This window comes from Neolamprologus multifasciatus, chromosome 7, assembly GCF_963576455.1.
Source record: "Neolamprologus multifasciatus chromosome 7, fNeoMul1.2, whole genome shotgun sequence".
Lineage (NCBI taxonomy): Eukaryota > Metazoa > Chordata > Actinopteri > Cichliformes > Cichlidae > Neolamprologus > Neolamprologus multifasciatus.
In genome coordinates, this window is record NC_140445.1 from 43,379,354 (window position 1) to 43,402,565 (window position 23,212).

A 23,212-nucleotide genomic window follows, 5' to 3' on the forward strand; every position below is an offset into this window, starting at 1 on the left:
AGACTCAGACATTTATGGTTCCAGCATATGAAAAGTTATCCGCAAAAACATGTCATCCACATGCAGTGTTTGGCATTTCCCAGAGAACCCTGCTGCTCACACTTGAAATTACGCAACACTATGAAATCCAGGTAAAGTTTAACTTCAGGGAAACGGAAACAAAACTGAGCTCAACTGGCAGCCTTAACAGAAATACCATATTTGGAAGCATTTTGCAAAGCTTTGTCACAAAAATGTTACTTACAGCACAAAAATGGAACCCTGGATGATGTCTAAATAACTGTTAAAAAGGTTAATATAGTAGAAACAGAGATCGATTTTCTCAGTGTGGTCATAAACTCTGGCTATAGATTCTTAAAGCCTACATTTTAGTCACACTGACAGAGCTGATTATAGGTTGAGATTCTAGCAAGAGTGCACTGCTGGAAGCAGTCCAAGTGGATTTATTTCAAAGTGAATAGTTATAAATCTTTTACAGATTAAAAATGCTGTACAGTTTACAAAGCTAAGCCTTTACAAATCAAATGACATTCCTCCATTTACTATAAAGAAACTGTCAGAGGTGCATACAGAAGCCTTCGTTTATCCAATCTTTATTTTTAGTGCCTGGGAAATGCCTCTACTCTGAATCGCTACATTTGAAAGCAAAAAATAAATAAAATCAATCAGTTATTCCACTATCACACAGAGCCCTTCACACAGCGATGGCCTGAAATAACCTGAAATATTTTACTAAAATTTGCAGTTGAAGCATCTGTGGATACTCCAATTACTGTGATTAAATATGGGAAAGAGGAATGGCTAGAACCGCATGCACCATAATTTTCTACTAGCAGCAGATTTGGAAGGAATCTTCAACTACCTTACCGAAAAGATCAGCAGCGTGACCTCTGTGCAACTTCAAATGCCTGATGATCTTCTCTGATTCTTTTAAATGTTTGACCAGAACACTGACTCGACAAAGCAACAGAGAGCCGTCTGCAGAGCTCAGAAAGAAGTATCTACATTAAAATGGTAAAGGCTATAAGATCATGTCCAAACAGCTTCATGTTACTGTGATCACAATTATCGTTATTCTTACAAATATAAGGTTCATGGGACTGCAGTCAACCTCCTATGATGTGGAAATGGAAAGAAATCCTCCAAAACCATTCAAGCTGAACTCCAAGGTCAACATACGTCATTTCTGATCACACCATCCATCACATTTTGAACTACACTTGGCCTCCACTACTGACAGAAAAGACACAAGAGCAAAATGCATGTTGACAAGCCCCAAAGTCCTTTGGACTGATGACACAAAACTGGGGCTTTTTGGCCACTCAGATCAGTTCTATGTTTACAGGTGGAAAAATGATGCTTCAAAAGAAAATAACACCTCACTGTTGAAAAGGGGTGGGGGTGGTGGGTTTGGGGCATCTGTCACAGTGAACCTGTGCAGGGCAAAATGAACGGCCAAGGCTACCAAGGTGAAAAATACTGCAATGGGATAATGGCCCAAAACCAAAAAAGCTAACAGCACTCAAGAAAGGCTGAGAAATAAACACTGGACTATTCTTAAATGGCCCTGGAGATCACTGTGGTCTGATTTGTGGAAGGGTATCAACAGCTTTGTCCATGTCTGTATATTTGGGGTGCACTGTATACAGTAAGTCATTTCAGATTCACTGTGTGTAGCACTGATTTTTAGACACAGTTTCGTTCACATAAATCCCTCAATCAGTCCACAAACAAGTGTTAGCAGCCTTCAAGCAAAACAACACACCCTGATTACAGTTTAACAAGACGATGGCCACACTGCCTGAATCCTGATAGCATCCAGTAATATTAGTTAGTTTTTAACTATAGTTAAAAACTAACTAACAAAAACCAACTAAATTTTGTTCTTACTCTTACGTCTACAAATCTGTTCTAGCTTCTTCTCTCATGAAATGACAGCTCAATGGGATAAGAAGGCTCGACTTAAAAATAAAAAATTGAAGACAAACATTAGTAAGCAATATTTAATCATGTGTTTGGCCTGTATCTTACAGCACAGCTTTCCAACATCAAACTGACTGCACATAAAAACTAAACTAACCATTACAGCTGTACCATTTTAGGATTGGGCTCAAAGAAACAGTGTGTTTTGTGCTGCAGATTTGAGCTGAGCCACTCTTGATGCCTCTGCGCTCTGTCTGAAACTTTGCTTTTACTGGTGTTTGAATTGGAACATCAAAATGACAACACAAATTTTGTTCTTTGAAAATAGATGTTGTCTCATGGGCAAATGGGAGGTCTCACAACTCCGCTGAAACCATCTACCTTCAGTATAAACTTTTCTTTCTGGTGTGTTCTGTGTTAGCTTGTTAGTTTGCAGGTGCTGTCGAGTGTAACCGCAAAAATGGAACCAAATATAGAACCTAAAGGGACAAGCAAGCTGAATTTAAAATTTTAAAGGGTTAGGATTGGTCCACGAAAAACCCCAAGAGTCCTCTGCCTTCTGTTTGCAATTTTGTTCTGAGAACGGTGTTATAGTACAAAAGCGACAGCTGGTATTGTGAACTGTGACATTTCTACTCACTCATAATCCTTAATTATTTTCACTGGGCCTTCGTTTAGCTCTTCAGGTCATCCACAGGCTAAAACAACCCTTTTAGCTCCAATCCCTTAATAAGCTACCTTGAATTTAAGGTAGCTTCCTTTTTATATGCTGCCCCTCACAAACAAAAGACCAACACGAGGTAGGAGGACCTCCATACTTCAGATGATCATATCAAGTTTCTACACAGACTGTCAGAAACTGAGCAATTACTGCAGACTGAAGCTTGGGCTCCTGGATCTTGGAGAATACTTGTACTGAACTCATTATTTCTGGCCATGTTTAATATGAGCACCATTGTAATGGTTTATATATGACAGCGCCGAGGAAAAAAAAAAGGCGAATTTGAGCTGGATCATTGCAAAAATGAACTCAATGGAAAAGAAATATTGAACTGTTTAAGGAAATAACTGTTAACTGGGAGATGCTCACAAAATGGTAGCGAGTTAACAGCCCTTAATTAAAAATCTAGCACCTTTAATTAAGGAGCAAAAAAGCCAGAGGCCTCAGCTATGTGTGAAAAAGTTTTTTTGGTTAAAAATTAAATCCAAGAAAAAGAAACAGCAGTAGCCTCAAGCCAACATTTCAGACATAAAATAATGATTCACTATGGAGTGGCTGAGGATTGTAGGTAAAGGTCTTTCCACACAATCAGCTGCTGACTTGCTCTTTGTACAGCCACTCTGCACGCATACTGAAGTTGATGATTAAACAAACATTACAGAAGAATAAAAATAAAAAAATCATAATCTCAATTATTCTGTTTGATACTGAGATCATGATTACTCATAATTTGGAAAAATTGTGCCCAACTTAAGAAAAGATTGTCATTTAATTATTTATTTCCAGAAACTTGCATAATGATAAATGATAAATCACTCCCTGCCGCAGCCTGGCAGGGAGTGACCGTGGACTTTAGCTAAAACTAAAGTAAAAGGGCAAAGCCCGGGGAATTACTACAAAACAAAAATTATTTAAAGATCGATCACCATGTTGATTCTCTGTAAATAGTTGGTAGAAGTCAAGGCTGTAATTAAACACTGAATGGCAAATTTTCCAATACCATCCTGTTTTCTGACGACAAAGCAGGACATCTCCCTCATGCATTTGGTGTAAAGTTTAGAGATTTTATTAGCTGACGTAAACAATGCCATACTGGCAAGGTACTGTATTTTGGTTGGGTTGTCATGTTAATTTCCCGTGAATCACACGGAGGTTAAGAAAGGCGGACAAAAGATTCAGAAACCCAGCCTCATTTGCACTCAGAAACACACACGTGCATAAATTAAGTGCAGCTGGACAGCTATTCATTGCAGTGAAGTGGAGGCTCTCATCCCAGCAGAGAAGCTCTTTCAGTTAGGTCTATGGAAAAACAGGCTTAGCAGCTGCTGTAAGTCTGCAGTGTCTAGTCTCTCAACCACTGCTGTCTGGCTGGAAAAGCACTCTTCATCCAGCCAATAAATCTAGCCATAACTAATATACAGTGGTAGTATATTCATAATCCAAATGTCACACATTCAAACTCCCAAAACAATTAAAGCTTGACATAAGAATACAACATTTATTTATCCCTGTTTTGCATCATTCTGGATTTGGATTTATTGGCTGTCAGAAACATGAAATGGTTTTTGTTAACTAAAGGGTAGATCTATTTTTAGTTTGTACAAAAACTCCCCAACTTTTTCTAAACAGTAAAAACATATATAGTTCATATCGTCTAAAGGGCTTTAAGTGGCCTAGAAAAGCATTATGTAAATGCTGGTATATTTTGATTTACCAAAGTCTAAAATGATGAGATCAGTGCATTTACAAGTAATCCTAAGTGTGCACTCTGTAAGGGAGCAGATAAGAGTCAGAGTCCACAACCACCTGCTGTTTAACCTTTTAGTTTGTGAGGGGCGGCGAATCACAAGAAGTTCACTTAAAGGGAAAGGTGCTGAAACTTTTACTCCTAAGAAAATGTAAGAGTTATTGTGACACTGATTTCAGCTAGTCAGACTCACATTACCTCTGTTTTAACAGCTATTTAATTTGATCTGCAGAACAAGGTTCTCTCATTTACATGGCTCTGCGACTAACTACAATCATGAAGCTTTTTTTTTAACTCAATTTTTATTATAATTTACTTGTACTTGTCAATGTTCACAAGTAGGACAGTTACAGAAACCGCAATGCAGAAATGTAGATTAAAATAAGAACTAAGAACTGCAATTAGGAAGCTTGACTGAAATCATGCTTAGTTAGTCAGTGGTTGCTGGAGTACTTTTCTATGCTGTGGTGTGCTGGGGGAGCAGCACAGCAAAGAAGGACTCATCCAGGCTGGAGAAACTGATCAGGAAGGCTGGCTCTGTGGTCGGCATGAAGCTGGACACTCTGGTGTCAGTGGCAGAGAAAAGGACACTAAAAAAAACTGCTGGACATTATGGACAATGCTGGGCATCCTCTGCACACGGCCATAAACAACCAGAAGAGTCTGTTCAGTGACAGGTTGCTTCTCCCAAAGACAAGAACCAACAGACTTAAAAACTCCTTTGTCCCACACGCCATCAAACTGTTTAACTCCTCTCTGGAGGGGAGAGGGAGGGGAAACAGGAGGACAAAGGAGGGGGGAACAACTAAGCTGTAGTGCCTCTTCACTTCACTGTGCAATACCTTTTGTGCAATACTTTTGTTAATAGTCAACGGTGCAATAGACTTCAATACTTTAAATGTGCAATTCACTTGTACTTTTATTTTTATTCCTATTTATTCTATTTATCCCCTTCGTATATTTTATTTATATATGTGTGTATTTATATATAATATTCTGCTCACGCTCTGTAACTTTTTCTCTGTCGGTGCTGTGCTTTTGGAAACCGAATTTCCCAGAGGAACCCACCCGAGGGATTAATAAAGTTTTATCTTATCGTATCTTATCTAGTTCACCAGTCCAGGTGCTCCACGTCCTGCTGTGAGTAAGCGCTACATTATTCCAAATTCATGTTACTGAATTGAATATACAATGAAAAATGGCTTTGAGAACCTACCATGTTTGACAAACTTTATTAATCATCAAAATCCTGCATACTTAAACTAATGGTTCAATCTAACTTCAATGTGAGGAGACAATTCTTCCACACACTAATTTTATTTCTGTTACATTGCCATGACCCGACCCGGTGACACTTCATGCTCTAACTGCACTTTCCTTTAGCCCCGTTGGCTGCTACAATTACTACCAAGTGTTAATACTAGCCAGAAAATAGCGAGAGAGTCGGGTTTGAGAGTAAGAAGATGAATTGGAGGGACAAATTCTATCAGGCAGATTCAGGACTAAATGTCACTGGAGACAACAAGAGATGTGACCTTTACTGAAGAGGGGGGGGGGGGGGGGGGGGGGGGCAGTTGGCAGACTGCTGGCCTGACTTGAATGAAAAAAGACATAACGTGAGACACACGTGAACACGCCTATTCAGACATACACACAGTCTTCTATCTTCTATCTCATATACGCACATACACAATGTGTGTCCATCAGTTACAAGAAAAGAAAGACGGCAGTTAATTTGTGTTTTAAATAAAAATCACTGATCCTTGTTGAAGGATGATAATAAAGAACAACGTCCAAATGGTCAAATACATTATAAGCCTCTATGTCTGATGAGCACTGTTCATCAAAGTGCAGCTTTTGTAGCACCTTAATCTCATGCAAATATTTTTGTTCTCTCCATAATGGTTTGTCTGTAGCCAAACAAGTTACTATTTATTTAAGTTAATGAAATGTTTCATTTTTTTAATTGATCCAGATCCAGGAAGTAGGAGGTATTACGTCTCAGATCACCTTTACTTTCTGTGCTCCAAGTGAAGACCTATAAAAATCATAATGTACACTACACAGTCTGATCATGACATCAATAAGAAAATTGATTCAGATCGGTGCATGCAATCTTATCAATATTCTGTCCTTTTAAAATACTTTCAAAACAGCATGGCTGACCCCTGTGTCAACAGATCGCTCTAATCCCATTCTGATTCTTTGAGTAATGCAGTTATTTATGACATACAACATACACTGCACTAGGAATTTTAATTTCAATAATATCTTTTCTTCCAATAATTTTTAAAACAATATCAAGATAAAACTGTCATGTTTTTAATGTATTTTTGTGTATTTTTGTGTACAAAGCTCTCAAGTTGTCTTCTCTTATGTTTGCATCATAAATCAAGAACTCCTATTTCCTCTACAATGCTGGCTCTTTTCTCAAAGACGCAATTTAGTTCAGCTTGATGACAAAAAGAACTTTTGGTCAACAAAAATACTCCAGTAAAAGTTGAAGTATTGAAGCAACTTTACTCAAGTAAAAGTGAAAACGTACAGGATTTACACAACTGAATTTAACAAGACGTTTTGTAAGTCGTCCTGGCTGATGTCCATCCCCTACACTGACACTATACTGTTTATACTGTCTTTAACTAGACAGTATACAGTTGGTATAAAGGTGGAATTCAGTGAATGAGTCTGAGCATCATCAGCTTAAATTCAAGTTCATTTCTGCTACACTTGACATAGCCTAGCATAACCATGAGGACCACACCCACTGTGCATCAGTCCAAGACAATGCTTCAAACTCACCACAGTATGACAAGCTGTGCAATCCAGCACTAAAGTACCCAGTAGTTTTGACATTTGAGTAACACAAAGTTAGTATAGGTTACTTTGTTTACAGGACATTTCACAATATCGAAAATACATCATTTATCAAAACACATCATATAAACTTCACTGTGCAGTCCTTTAAATCTAACCTTGCTTCTTACTCCCCTGTCCTGTCTAACGTCTTACATCGTTTGTCTTTGTGACTAAAGTTAGCTTGAATTCTTTTCTCTCCCTGAAACATACAGCTCCGCACCTTCACACAACACAGCGTGCAACAAGCTTTGTTGAGCTGATTGAAATGTTAACTTAAAAAAGCACTATTTAGGTTCCGAAGTACTTAAACCACAACTAAAGTACTTATGGCTGTGCTTAAAGACGTGCATTAATCTCATGTTTTCTTGTAAGAAGCAGTTTGCGGGTGGCATGAGACAAAGCTGGGAGGGTCTTGGAGGCTGCCTGCATCCCAATGTATGTTGTAAGTCACTGCAGCTCAGCTGTTCATGCTTGAAATGCTAGTTGGCAGTGCTGATTAGGCAGGGCCTCATAGCCTGGCTCATATTGCAGGCCCTGGCTGATTGGGAAGGAGAGCTTGCCTGGTCCGACTACCTCTGCTGACCTTTGACTAAGATGGACATCTCTCACCGCAGCAAAAGTGCATGTGTAACAGGGTCCACAGTAGCTACCATTTGTGCATACATGTTAGATTATTATCAGCACTGAAAGATTAATGATCTTCAAACTTAAGAACTGTGTTAACCGAGGACAGAGACAGTTAAAGTAACTCATTTAAACATACGAGGAATTTATTTTGGGTATCTATGGAAACAGTTGAAACAAAGAATGTAGAGCCAAACTGGTACTTTTCCCTTGCACGGAAAAAAGATCTAACAACTAAGTCTCTATTAATCAGAAGACAGACTGTATCCATATTTGTATTGTATAATGCTCAACATCCAAACATAAATATAGAACCTGTTCCAGGACAAAAACTGAGAGTCTTCTGCAATTAAGGTGCCACTTAAACACAGCAGCCAAAAAATATTCATCTAATTTACAAGTGTGTAATCATAATATGAAAAAAGCCAATAATTTTAAATCAGAGAAAGCATCATTTACATGAAGACTAGAAAGTAAAACAATAAAAACTTCCAGAGAGATGCCAGCAGAAAATCTGCTTTTTAAGTGTCTTTTTAAGCACCTAGAAGATCATTGTTTTACAAGATTTGTTATCTTCATTTTAAAAAAAGATTTAAAATAAAATGCAACATACAAAACTGCTTTGGGGAGGCCTTAAATGCATTGGCATTAACATTGCGTTCCGTTCATGTCAATAAAGCAACTGGAAAAAAGGAGAATAACTGATGGACAAGGCAATTGCTGTTGTAATCTTAGAACAACTGGGATTTTGTGCAGGAGCTTTGTAGATGCTGATACAATCAAAATAACCTTTCTTCCCCATTTAAAATAATTTTTTTAATCTCATTAGAGAATAAAAGCAATACATGAAAAACAAGCACAGGTGGCAGAAAGAAAAAAAAAAACACACAAAAGCAAAAAACACCAAACAAGGCTTATTAAGCCTCCACAACAGGCCACTTTGTAAACACAGATATCAGCAACTGCTCGCATATTCCTAACACACAAGCACACACAGATACACAACTAAAACATAACACACACACAAAATCAGCAGGCCTTCACCCACGCGCTGAGCAAACAGTCCACTTCATGAATATCAATACGAAATGTACAGGACCACCTGCTATACAATATAAAGGCCGTGTGCAAAGAAAGAGATCAGAAACATGGCTGCCATACAGTTCCTGACTACACATAGCCCGTCAGCTGCACACCAAATAAAGCAGCACCAGATAACTTACCCTCCATTCCACTGACATATCCACTGGAGCCACCAGCACACTAACATTTGCTACTTCTAAAAAGTAAAAAAAATATATATATATTTGGTTAAACCTGATGTTTTGTTGCTCTTTCAAAAAGAAAAGGGAAAAAAAAACAAAGCCTTTGGGAGTCCATATCAATACCCACATCTAATCAGAAGCTAGTCATCTTTCATAGAGCACATTTATTAGTGAGGGCTCTGGTTTGGTCACGTTTTCTTGATTGGGGCCCGTCTTTGAATGACAGCAGGGCAACACAACTGTGAGCCAGTTCTGTCCTCCTCTTCCTCTAGTAAACCAGCAGAATAAGTACAAAGGGGAGTCTGAAGATGCCAGTCCAGCCAATCAATAACATGGATTTTAATAAAGGGAGGTGGGGGAGGTTTGCTCCTTAGTCTCCTCCTGCAGAGGTAACCATGACAACCCCAAATGACCCTACAGGAAAATGGATGAAGCAATCTTTTAGAGATACGGAAGACCCTTCAAATCTGTGAATAATACAAAAGAAATTATTTTCTGTTAACCAGGGACACTTTAATTAATACAAATTAATTTAAGCAGCAGCCTCTTTGACACACACACACACACACACACACACACACACACACACACACACACACACAGTTATACCCTTTTACTTTTAGCCTCAGCCAAGTATGATGCCATTTATCAAAATGGCCACTGACCCATTTCAATGGAGAAAACTCAGGTTTAAATATTTTTGTCCCCACAAAGCTGTTGAGGGGACTGTTTAACATTATCATCAGCTCACGTCAGAGGCATAATTTCTCACTTGATCAATTTATTAGATTCAATAACATTCGGGTCATGAGGCACTTCCTTCCTTTCTTTTTTCAGCCTGCTGAAACACCAGAGTGATGATGTGGAAAGCAATGGAAAATTAAAAGGCTGACAAGATTAGCTGCAATATCACGTTTATGGTTGAACAAGATGATGACAAATGCAGCGATTTCCTCTACAGGATGCTGCTGAGCCAATTCAATTATTACTGTGCTTCCTTGAGGATCCACAGACAGGAATGATTAAAAAAAACAAAACAAAAACAAAAGATAGCAACCTTCGCCAATGATTTAGTAACGCACTGCTCCTTTACAAAACACGAGCAACAAACACTACTAAGCGTAATGAGAGCCCAATTAATAGTAAATGGACCAGTACTTGTACGCCTTTCCACTCAGTTTTGAGCACTTAAAGTGCTTTCACTATAAGTCTCATTTACCCAGTCACACACATTCATACAGTGCTTTTATATATACACACCTAAGCATTTTCATGTAATATTCACACACACTCACGTGGATGAATTAGATGGCCGTATAGCTTATGGCCATACTACCCTGATGATAAAGAGGATGGAAATACTAATTTTACCACAATTCTGAGAAAAAAAAAAGTTCCACAAAATCCCAAATGTTTGGGAATGACAGCAACTAAGCCATAAAGTGGTAGGCTACAAAAAGGCTATAAAATCAGGGTCAGTGGACGCTGAGGTGCATAGTCCACAGAGGTCACCAACTTTCTTCAGAGTCAATCAGTACTGACCTCCAAACTTCACGTGGCCCTCGTGTTATCATGCTTCTCTGTCTGGCAATGCAACGAATTTGTCTGGGTTTGGCGGTTGCCATGAGAATGGTACTTACAGTGGGGCAAAAAAGTATTTAGTCAGCCACCGATTGTGCAAGTTCCCCCACTTAAAATGATGACAGAGGTCAGTAATTTGCACCAGAGGTACACTTCAACTGTGAGAGACAGAATGTGAAAAAAAACAAATCCATGAATTCACATGGTAGGATTTGTAAAGAATTTATTCGTAAATCAGGGTGGAAAATAAGTATTTGGTCACCTCAAACAAGGAAAATCCCTGGCTCTCACAGACCTGTAACGTCTTCTGTAAGAAGCTTTTCTGTCCCCCACTCGTTACCTGTATGAATGGCACCTGTTTGACCTCATCATCTGTATAAAAGACACCTGTCCACAGCCTCAACCAGTCAGACTCCAAACTCCGCCATGGCCAAGACCAAAGAGCTTTCGAAGGACACCAGGAAAAGAATTGTAGACCTGCACCAGACTGGGAAGAGTGAATCTACAATAGGCAAGCAGCTTGGTGTGAAAAAATCAACTGTGGGAGCAATCATCAGAAAATGGAAGACATACAAGACCACTGATAATCTCCCTCGATCTGGGGCTCCACGCAAGATCTCATCCCGTGGGGTCAAAATGATCATGAGAACGGTGAGCAAAGATCCCAGAACCACACGGGGGGACCTGGTGAATGACCTGCAGAGAGCTGGGACCAAAGTAACAAAGGTCACCATCAGTAACACACTACAACGGCAGGGAATCAAATCCCGCAGTGCCAGACGTGTTCCGCTGCTAAAGCCAGTGCATGTCCAGGCCCGTCTGAAGTTTGCCAGAGAGCACATGGATGATACAGCAGAGGATTGGGAGAATGTCATGTGGTCAGATGAAACCAAAGTAGAACTTTTTGGTATAAACTCAACTCGTCGTGTTTGGAGGAAGAAGAATACTGAGTTGCATCCCAAGAACACCATACCTACTGTGAAGCATGGGGGTGGAAACATCATGCTATGGGGCTGTTTTTCTGCCAAGGGGACAGGACGACTGATCCGTGTTAAGGACAGAATGAATGGGGCCAAGTATCGTGAGATTTTGAGCCAAAACCTCCTTCCATCAGTGAGAACTTTGAAGATGAAACGAGGCTGGGTCTTCCAACATGACAATGATCCAAAACACACCGCCCGGGCAACAAAGGAGTGGCTCCGTAAGAAGCATTTGAAAGTCCTGGAGTGGCCTAGCCAGTCTCCAGACCTCAACCCCATAGAAAATCTGTGGCGGGAGTTGAAAGTCCGTGTTGCTCGGCGACAGCCCCAAAACATCACTGCTCTTGAGAAGATCTGCATGGAGGAATGGGCCAAAATACCAGCTACTGTGTGTGCAAACCTGGTAAAGACCTATAGTAAACGTTTGACCTCTGTTATTGCCAACAAAGGTTATGTTACAAAGTATTGAGTTGTATTTTTGTTATTGACCAAATACTTATTTTCCACCCTGATTTACGAATAAATTCTTTACAAATCCTACCATGTGAATTCATGGATTTTTTTTTTCACATTCTGTCTCTCACAGTTGAAGTGTACCTCTGGTGCAAATTACTGACCTCTGTCAGCATTTTAAGTGGGGGAACTTGCACAATCGGTGGCTGACTAAATACTTTTTTGCCCCACTGTATCTGTTTGGTGGGGGGTGAGGGGATTATAGTGTGTGGTTGTTTTTCAGGAGTTGGACTCGGCCCCTTATTTCTAGTGAAAAGAACTCTTAATGTTTCAGCAAGACATTTTGGACGATTTCATGCTCCCAACTTTGTTTGTTTGGGAATGGGCCCTTCCTGTTTCAACATGGCTGTGCATCAGTGCAAAAAGCAAGGTCCATAAAGAAATGGATGAGGGAGTTTGGTGTGGAAGAACTTCACTGGCCTGCACAGAGTCCTGACCTCAAACTGATAGAACACCTTTGGGACTAAGGACACTGTGAGCCAGGCCTTCGCGTCCAACATCAGTGTCAACCTCAGTGTCAACCTCAGAAATGCATTTCTCAAAGAATGGTCGAAAATTCCCACACAGAAAGCCTTTCCAGAAGAGTTGAAGCTGTTATAGCTTCGACTCTGTCAGGGTGGGCTGACATATTATTAAACTCTATGAATTCTGTATGAGATTTCAGTTCATACGTGTGTTCCTACCTAGCTCTGGAAACCCTGGGTTAATTTAGTGAGTTTTTAACCAGCTTCTCGTGACCGCTTATCCTGACTGGCAATGTTAAGGTAAGTGAATAGAGATAAGGTAAGTTAAAGGATACCCCGGGCACGTTGTGATTCTGTTCTTTTAGTGGCAGACAGCAAAGCTCCACCATGTTTACCTGCCCCTTAAGTGAACTGGTAAATACTCTTCACACAGACTGGTATGAAATTCTGTCCATACCATTGTGCTTCAAGCCTTATTCCCATTCAAGCTCATTCTGGTAACCTAAAAATACTTTTCATCAGCAGCCAAGCACACATAATAATTATGGAGGAGGGTGAACACCAAAAACAGTCATGTTATAATGCGTCATCTCACCCACTAACAGCATAGGGACCAGCTTATGTCATTAAATTGACTCTGCTTACACTGAACCTACTTGGTTTTTGAGGTTAGTTGCATCCTTCGGAGTTCTCTTGGAGTAATTACAGGTGAACGTTATCCAGACTAGCAGGGATTTGAAGGGATAAGAAGCTTTCAATTGGATGATCACCATGGGAATTTTCAACGCCAGTGTATGTCAATACAACGCCAGTGTGTATTGACATACACACTGACAGTGTATGTCAATGTTCAGAATATTTTATGCTTTAAACAATTCAACTCTTAACAACTGCAGAAAAAAATAGAACAAAGAAATACAGCACCACTTAAAATTAATATCAAGGATACTCTTAAATTATCCACCAAATGTAATTTAAGACACAAATGCACCAGCAACTACCTATCTTGTGACTCTGGTGGGAATCAAATTTGCTGACATACCAGAGATGAAGGCACTTTAAGCACCAAAGAACATAAAAACAAACATAGTTAAGTACTCAAATAAATTCAGCAATATGCAAAAGAGAGCAGGGTGAGAATAAACTAAAGAGATGCAGAATTACCTCACCGCTACTGGTTCTTGCCAAGTCTCTGATTATTAAAGCTCAGGATATTCAGCAGTGTTTCTGTTGGCACAGGCTATGCAATGCTGAAGTTAAGGATGGCAACAGCAAATGGCCCGGGAGATGGTCCTGTCTGTTGAATACATTCACAACCAGCCTTAAATCCATATACAGATATTTAGTAATGTGATAAGGTTGGTAACATAACAATAGATGATGTATCTAACAATATCTTGGATTTAGAGAGGACCTTAAAAATATCCAAGAATGTTCTCCGTGTATTTAAAGTTTAAAAAAAAAAAAAAAGCACAAAAGCAGAAGAGGCAATAACTGTCAGGGAATAGGAAGTTCTGACATTGGAGGGTTAATAGAAGTATTTGCTGTTGTGGAGATTTTCCATAATACTGATTTTCATTTATTTCTTTGTTTGCCTTGATTTGTCTGCAAATGTACATTTTGTACAAGGCAGAGAGAGAAAAAAAATAAAGCAGCTATTAAAACAGCAAGAGTAACACTACTGAGGAGGGCCGACTTCACAAATTGAGAAACAAAAAAAGAATGCCTAAATTTATGCAATTAAATGGGCTTTTTACACAATTTCACACACCACGTAGTCGAATCGTTTAACAATAGACTGTGGTCATTTAAACTTAGTGGCTCACATATATGTTTCTGACAAAGCATAGAAGTGTACCAAATGGCAGTTCTATATTCTAATTCGTCACATTGAAATAAGAATGGAAATATGCATGAACAATTATTACTTTGAAAACTTTATTCTTGTCTGCATGTCAATTTAGGTTTTTATCATAAATGTTGGGCTCTCCAGGTGTAGTCAACTGGAGACATCTGTGCTGAATATGACCTGGAAGTCCGGAGATCAAAATGGCGAGACAGAAGACGGCCCCTTGGGAGGTCGAGAACGACCCAGCTAAGATCCTGTGGGACTTCCACATATAGATGGACAAACTGGTGATGGCTAACCAACTGGACATAGTAGTGGTGGACAAGCAGAGGAAGAGGGCCATAGTGATATATGTAGCTATACCGACTGATAGCAACATCATGAAGAAGGAACACGAAAAGCTCAACAGAGAAGGCAACAGTGATCCTAGTGGTAATCGGAGCACTCAATGCAGTGACCCCTGAGCAAGGCAAATGGATCCAGCAGATCAAGGAACAACATCAGAGTTCTCTGTCCAGAAAAGCACAGTTCTAGAAACAGCAGATATACTGCGCAGGACCCTCAAGCTCCCAGGCCTCTGGTAGAGGACCCAAGCTTGAAGGATAAACACTGCCTGCAGGGGCGAGAGGGGAATTTTTTTTAAATTTTGTTTTGGGTTTTGTTTAATAAAAAAGACAACTGGATGTCTGGTCCTAATTTCCCAGTGTGGCCTTTAGAGATACAATCTCTGACACCCCTGGGTTAAGTCTTTAGTATGGGGTCTCTATGGCAGTACTGGATAATCCCTCTTTTGTAGTGCTGGCTGTACAACAGTAGGCAATAGTTTTACCACTGGGCCTTGCACCTATTTAGTAAGGATTTAGGGTCAGAGGTCATGATCCAATCAAATACATTAGTGTTGCTTTCATGGTATATAAGACCTTACTGAAAGCCCATTAACTACAATAAGCCTCATTTTTAGCTCTCTTGACTTCCAGCCACTATATGAGCTCAGAAGACCAAAATAGCAGTAGTCAGCAGTTACCACAGAAACCTGATCACTCTGCTGTCTTGCTGTTCTTACGGGGGTTACCACAGCAACAGAGACAGCTGGTTGCCGTCAGAGTGCTTTCATCAAATGGCCATCTTCAGTAAGCACCTTATTCAGCTCTTGGGCACGGACAATAGAACAGCAAATACAATACACAACCTGAAGTTTCCTGAGGTTAAAGGCCATTGGTGGCTCATCACTGCACTGAAAGATAAAGTGACCCTCTCACGCAAACAGCCAAAGCAATATCCAGCTTTTAAAAAAAAAGTATTCCAAAATTACCACTGATGAAAGAACATACACTGATGGATTGGTTTGACTAAGGTATGGCCCAAAGCAATCCTCCCACAATAAAACCATACCTACATATACCAGCTGCATTCCCATGAGCTCATCCTTATTAGTAGGGATAGTGTTGGCAATTTAACATTAAGCTTCCAAAGAAATGCCATAGACCATGCTGATCAGGGGTTTAAAATCCTACTCAGTGTTTTTGCTGCATGCTGAAAAATACTGCTGCCCCTTAAAAAGCAACAGACTTAACTACACATGGAACAGTTATCCTCATGTGCTGCATTACACTCCAAAGCCAGGGAAAAATAAGAAACAACAAAAAATCTGTGATTGTTCTGTTCTATCAGCACAATACTTTTTAAAAAAAATAATGAGACATGTTTATATGTTGACAATGTTTACTTAAAGCTAATGAATTATGTTCATCAGTTACAACTGGCTCAATTATTCACTGTTGTGCCCTTCTGTTGGTATAGGATGTCTTAATTTTGCTTCATGGTAAATGTTAGAAACAAACATTCCAATGAAGAGAGGAAGTAGTGAGATTTGAAACACAAAACACATTTGCTGTTTTGTAATGTACCAGTCGCTGGCAATTGCCGGGGTGCCAAGCAGACTCTCACTCTGACAAATATATTTGTTTTGTTCTATTACCAGCCACCCTACAAAAGTACTAGTTCTTCAAATGTCTACACAGAGTCAAATAATCAGTCTTGATCAGGTTATTTGAAACAGCTCTCAGAGTAGAAAATTCTGCTAATTTTCTGGCCCTTGATTTTACTTAGGGGGTAAACTCTCTCACCAATAGAGGATCATTGTTAAAAAGTTTAGTGGCTGCTTCCTGGACTAATCAGTTGGGTGGTTTATGGATTTGGGTATAGTGAGGAAAAATCTTCAGAATGCAAAATGAGAACAAATGCAAAGCTTAATGACACGCTGTCCTGATAGGCTGGTGACGGGCACTGGCCACTTCCTGATGCAAGTCGCACAGGCAAGGCTACACCATTTCTTTTCGTAGGCTAGGGATTAGGTGACGTTGAATGTTATAACATATGGGATAGGGATGGTTTCCCCACTATAAAAATACTGGTGGCCGGCAGTACTATCCCCCAGCCTCCTAGCAAATGGGATTAATTTGAAAATCCGAGGTGATATTCTTCTTGAGTTACTGCATTCATAAGATTTTCAGAAAATTTGATCTCTGACCTTGACCTTGACCTTGAGGTCGAAGTCACTGAAACTTGTCCTAGATTTTTAGCAGATGGTATGAATTTCAAAAATGCTACATAGTCTTGTTCCCGAGTTATTGCCTCTACATACTTGGGTGTCCATGGTGTCCACGCTGTCCGCCCAACAGGATGACAACAATACTCCATCAGCGTTTTATATGCCTGAGGGGTAAAAAAAAAAAAAGAATAGAAAAGAAAAAGAAAGAAGCTATTTCCAGAGTCCATAACAAACATAGGATTATGTCTGGGTGGATAGCGCTACATAAAACAAAGGATTGACACTCCATTGACAATGTGACCCAAATTATTACTGATAAGTACATAAACATAGAGAAGATTCATATACATGGCTGCTTGCTCTGCAAAGCTTATAGCTGTCAGCTGGGCTACTTGCCTAAAAGAACAGTTACAAGTCATTATTACTATACAGAAGTTGGTGGGAGGAGAAATACAACCAGTGCAGAAAGAGACTCAGAAGCTAAAGTCAGTGCAGAACAGGAAATCAACAGTTAAACTTACATTAATAAATATTTTGTGAATATAAAGTAACTTCGAAAAGACAAAAGCAGAAGTCTCATACTGTCTGCTGGCTTTTCATTCATAAAAGTAAAAGTAAAGTATCCGTATCTTAATAGATGGGTTACTATGCTATTTAAATTGCTGCACAAGCCTGTCCTCAGATGTCTTGACTGACAGAGAGCCAGTGTACTTCATTAATATCCACTGATGGATGCAGGAGCAGTCATGAGGGAAGCTATTATGTTTCTGTGACACCACATTGTTGAAATGTCTCTGTTTTCTAGTCAAACAACAGAAATACTTCTTGGTATCATAACTTCTTGATCCCAAATGTATCTGAAGCCCAGGTGATGATTATTGATTTCAGGCAAAGCAGGCATGTGGCCAAAGAGTGCATTATGCATTATGAAGGGGTGGAAATGGTTACACAGCACAAATATTTTGGTAGAGATTTTAATGATTAGCTTCAATTTTATAGAAACACTGAGGTATTTGTGAAGCGGTAGCAACACAAAATCCACATTTTCCCTTCGTGCCAGTCTTTTATCAGTGTTTTATACAGAGACTCATGTGTTTGTCCTTTATCTGCTAGTTTCACAGGCTTCCTTTAAAAGATAAAAACTGTCTGAACAGCACTTTTAAAGAAGTACTGGTTTGAAACCAGCAAATCCCCCAGAAAGCAGTATTTTGGCATTTTGTGGTCATCTATTTGAGAGTGAAATTATTCAGCTGGCATCAGTGTGTCCTTAATAAATTTTTTTTTAAAAAGCTCATTCCTTCTGCAATTCAGCTACCATAACACTTCATAACACTTTTCCCCCATTTGATTTTTCTGTAAGTTATCATGTCTAATGGTTATCCCTGTGTTTTATGTTGAAGAACTGCTCCAAACAAACAGCTGCCAAGGTTCACAATTCACCCTGAAAGTATTGATCACATATATATACTCAAACTTACCATGAACGTAGATTGATAAACTATCAATTATCAATTAACCTGGGAGAAAATCTTTGCAGGCTTAATATGTTCTTACAGTTAGCATTGCATGTACGCTACTTATGCGAGACACAAGGTAATGTTACAAATAGTCGGAACATAGGAAAAGACATATCTGAGCATCTGGACAAAAAAAAAAATATCATCAAGGGGGAAAAGTTATCTATACTGTATCATAGTTCCTTATAAGCACATCCTACATCTACATGTTTGCTTGTTTTTTTTGTTACATTCACTGTAATATTGACCAAAAGAATGCCCAAATCACTCTTCTGCACACTCCGTAATGGAGCGAACACTCTTTTGAAAAGTACCCAGAGTCTCTCATCTACATCAACACAAGGCAGCCAGTGTTAGTTTATCTACACTCCTGTTTCCAACAGTTTGTTCCTTACATACCGTCACAGTGACATACCAGAAATGTCACTGTGAAAGCTAGCTATGATTGGTGTAGTCTGTCAGCTGTCTCTCCAAGTCAGTGATGGTGAGCACAATACTCCATATGGACATCCATGGAGATTTTTAAAAAAAAAGTTGTAAACAAGAATCACTGTTTGTCCATGGTTTCTGAGTCCACAGCAAAGTAAGTCTCAAGACATTTACTTCTTACTTCTTAAATCCAAGGACTATTAAAGTAATAATAACGCCAATAGAAACAGTCCAATGCCACTGTTGATTTCTTCAAGTTCACATCCATGATAAGATCATCATGTCCTCCTAAGACAGTTTAACACCATACAATAATTAGTCTCAAGGCTACTGAACGAAGTGATACAATCTAGAAAGCTGTACGTACTGACCTCAATTCTGATCAAGTATAGACTGACTGTAGAACTACTGAACCACTTCCTCACAACACACTACAACAAACAGGCCAAAACGAGAGGAAAAAAGGAAGGCAGAACACAGTTACCATTACCTAAAACCTACTTTGCTGAAAAGAAGGGGACAGGAAGGTAACAGCTATTGAGGTCAAATGTATGTACAAATAAGTCCCATCTGTGTGTGTGCGTTGGGGGGAGGGGTAATGTCTGTGACACAAGGTAATTGTTCACAGAAGTGTGCAAAGTAGTTGATATCCATAAGTTTAGAAATCCAGGTGGATATTGAAAACTGAGAGGAATTGCCAGTATATTTCAACACTTCCATAACACCTTTGGGAAAATTTTATTCATGATATAAAAATATTAGTCTGGTTTAACAGACTTCTGCTGCATTAGCACATATTTTATCTGTATTTGTTCACCTGTTATAAAGTCAAATTTCCTTTTGCTCAACTGTAAAAATAAATAAATAAATAAAAGAAAATTGTTGAATAAGCAGATACAGAAAAATTACAGCTGTCACATCCATATACTATCCTACATGTACTGCCAAATTAGTTCTACTTTATATAACAAGAATCAATAAATATGGTGCACATTTATTTGATCTTTTGCTGTACTGAAGAGGACAAACATGTTGGAAGTGACTTCCCAGGCTTTTCTCTCCTGCTACCATCTGTTCTTATTAGAAAGGGAGAACATATTTTAGAGCCAGAAAGCAATTCGGCACATTTCCCACCAAACCTGAACACCGACCTACAATGTCAATGCTGCACAGAGCTCAAAATAGACTAGTCACTCTAACTGCGATGTCTCAAAATATAGCTCATTTTAAAACAGTAAAACACTGCAAAAAAAAAACAAACCAAAAAAAGGATAAAGCCATTTACATTTGAGCTCTAAATTAGGATTATCTAGAAGTTGTTCCTCTTACCGTCTACACCTACTTGAGAGGAGATGATCTTCTGAACAAAACGCAAATCAGACACCCCTGAGTTCTTTCTCAGTGCCACACAGTCTGCTGCGAAAGCTTAACAGGACTTGACAAGCCTTTGTCAAGTCCATGTGTCTACAGTAGATAACTAGCTTATGATTTGAAACCAATACCAAAGATGATCACAAGGAAATGAAAGCTTCATCTAGCCCCAAAAATAAGAGATAAAGTAAGATATTCCATGTATTGCAGGATGGTTTCCTATAATAAATGATCTTATACAAAGGATTTCCTGAGACGATTTTAGTGTTTCGAATAAACACTAAAAATCGCCATGGTTTGTTTCCTGTTGCAGTGTTTGTTGGACCCAAGCCGTTTCCACAACAAAGCTATTTCAAAGGAAAAAGCCTTTAAAAATGGGTCCCGCTTAACCATGTCAACAAACACTGTTGAGTTTATTACTTAAACCTAAAAAGCTGAATGAACGTTGTGTTTTTGTCTGTCTGTGTTCATTGTCAGGAAACACTCAAGAAGTCACAAATGACTTCCTACAAAGATGTGCGGAAATAAGAATATCCACATCCACCATTACATATACACTGTGTTGGTGAGAGTATTGTTCAAACAAGAATCTGTGGGATTGGCCAAATTTTGCATGATAGTACTTCCAGTTTAATTTGCCAGGTGGCCGAGTATGATGACCACAAGGAAAGCACAACAGTTTGTAAATGTGTTTGTTCAAGGCATGTTTACGATCACGAGCTCTGACTTGTAATTTTAAAAGCGTCAGTCAAATAAGTGTACATCCTTTCATAAAGAAATGCAAACACTGTGCTCACGATCTCCTATAATCATATCCTGTGAACTGATCAGAACTATACTCATACTTGACCTCCTCTCGTCTGTGTTATGGATTTGCTGTAGATTTAATTCAGCATTATGTCCTTTGAGTTACTGTTTAATTACAAACAAAAACAAACAAACAAAAACAAAAAAAAACCACGCAGTAATGCTTTACTAACCGACCTGTATCAAACTGCAGACATGACAAAATGGAAAGACTGGCAGGCCTGTGTCAAAATGGGACAGAACTCAGAATAGTGGGCAGCGAGGAGAAGCTGCCAAATAAAGGTCACAGGTACCATCTCTGCTATAGCCAAGTAGAATTGTGTCCATAAACAACTGTGCATCTGATATAAAATTATTACATCTAATGAAAAAGTAATGAAGTACAGAAATATAAATTACCATCTAAAGCGGGAGTTAGCTACAACACCATTTAATTTGAAATCAGACAGTACTACTGCACTACAGGGCTTTTTCCTGGATGGAAATGCACCATCAGGAGTTGACTATGCACTAAAGCATGACTGGTCTGTATATCTTTAAAGCAATGACTAGAGTGTTATCTTATTTATTAACTTTTTTTCCCTCCACTGGAAAATAATTGTATTTTCCATTTTCATAACCCCATTTTGGATGCACCACTTACTTCCTCAGAGGATTGTTGCCAGTTAAAGACGTGCTGCCATTGTAACCTGGAGTCATTTCAGATGAACCAAGCACTGATAGTCATGTGTGTATTATTTATTTAAGTGGAAATGCAGATGTTGGAGTACGCAAGATGTCTATGCCTGCATGCTCTAACATTTCCATTAATATGTTTCCTTGGAAATGGCGTGCATGTTCAAAGGTAGGTCAGACATGTTAAGCATCTAAGCACACTTTAAACTATTAGCAGGAGTTGTATATTTTATACAAGTTTCATCTAAGTTGTTATTGCTTCTTTTCTGATTCATAAAATGACTGCCTGCAATTGTAAATCTAAAGATCTCCACTTTTAATTTCTTTAAAAAATAAATAAATAAAACTCCACCAACAACAACATTAAGCCATTACAAGATATTGCACAGTGTCATCCAATCAGCTGCACATTTCATAAACAAAGATTAGGCTCTACTGTTTGGCTCCTAAACCACTCCTGGTGCAATTGCCAGTGTGCATGCTAGCTATGATCCCACATCAAAACAACAAGTTAGTTTTAGCCTCGACTGTGCAATCAAGACAGGATCAATGACATAAGCTCAGGCCTTCTGAAAACAATGAGCAGGTAGTAGAGTGAGCCATCACAGTATTGATCAAAGAAAAAAGGATTCTTGTAATGGGAGAAACAAGTACACTGGCTCACCTTAACGTCAACACTAGTAACACTTCAGAGGGAGGTGAGGGGCTGATTGGTGTCCAAAGACACACGTGCATACATATAGAAGAGCAGTGTTCTATGCTTGATTCAGTAGCATTTAAGACAGGAAATGCTAAGCTCACACCTCGCAGCGATCTGACTGAGCCGTAAGAAAGAAGCAGAGCGCAGACTGATGCTTCTGGAGACGATGCAACTCTGGTCAAAGCATCCATCTTCCGACATGCTCACTCACATAAACATGCACAAGAACACATGTTCATTCAAAGAGCAAGCTATTACTATGAAGAGGACAGAAAATGCATAGAGACGGGAGGTCATTTTTTTGTGGTAATTTGAAATGCACACACGGTAAGGCTCAGAGAGAATACAGGGTAGGCGGTTCAGTCAGCATGTCCAGCTAGCTTGTAGTGCCGACCCTCTGTGCTAAAATGGTAGATCCCAGATTTCTCCCCATGCAATCTGCCACCAGCAACCATGGAGGCAAAACAGGAAGAAGACAAGAGAGGAGAGGGAGATGAGGAAAGATGGAACGCAACAGAAGAGGAAAGCTAACATATTCCCTTTCCTCCTCATCTTCAGATAAAACACACACACAAGAATATAAAAGGTCCATAAACAAAGACAAACGCAGGGCAGACGGAAGGATGGTGATGGTAC

General features: G+C 39.2%; 1 protein-coding gene across 6 annotated transcripts in view; it reads right to left on the reverse strand.

The window, feature by feature from the left end:
* Positions 1 to 23,212, reverse strand: part of LOC146515012 (suppressor of tumorigenicity 7 protein homolog) — a 57,892-nt gene that overhangs the window by 15,465 nt on the left and 19,215 nt on the right. The window contains exons 1-2 of one of the 6 annotated variants that reach the window (XM_085165249.1): positions 12,385 to 23,210; positions 868 to 10,774 (exon numbers count right to left, since the gene is read on the reverse strand). The exons of the other annotated variants lie outside the window; for them this stretch is intronic. The gene's annotated coding sequence lies outside the window, so the exon portion shown is untranslated. Of the gene's footprint in view, positions 1 to 867; positions 10,775 to 12,384; positions 23,211 to 23,212 lie in introns of those variants that run through there. 6 annotated transcript variants of the gene reach the window in all.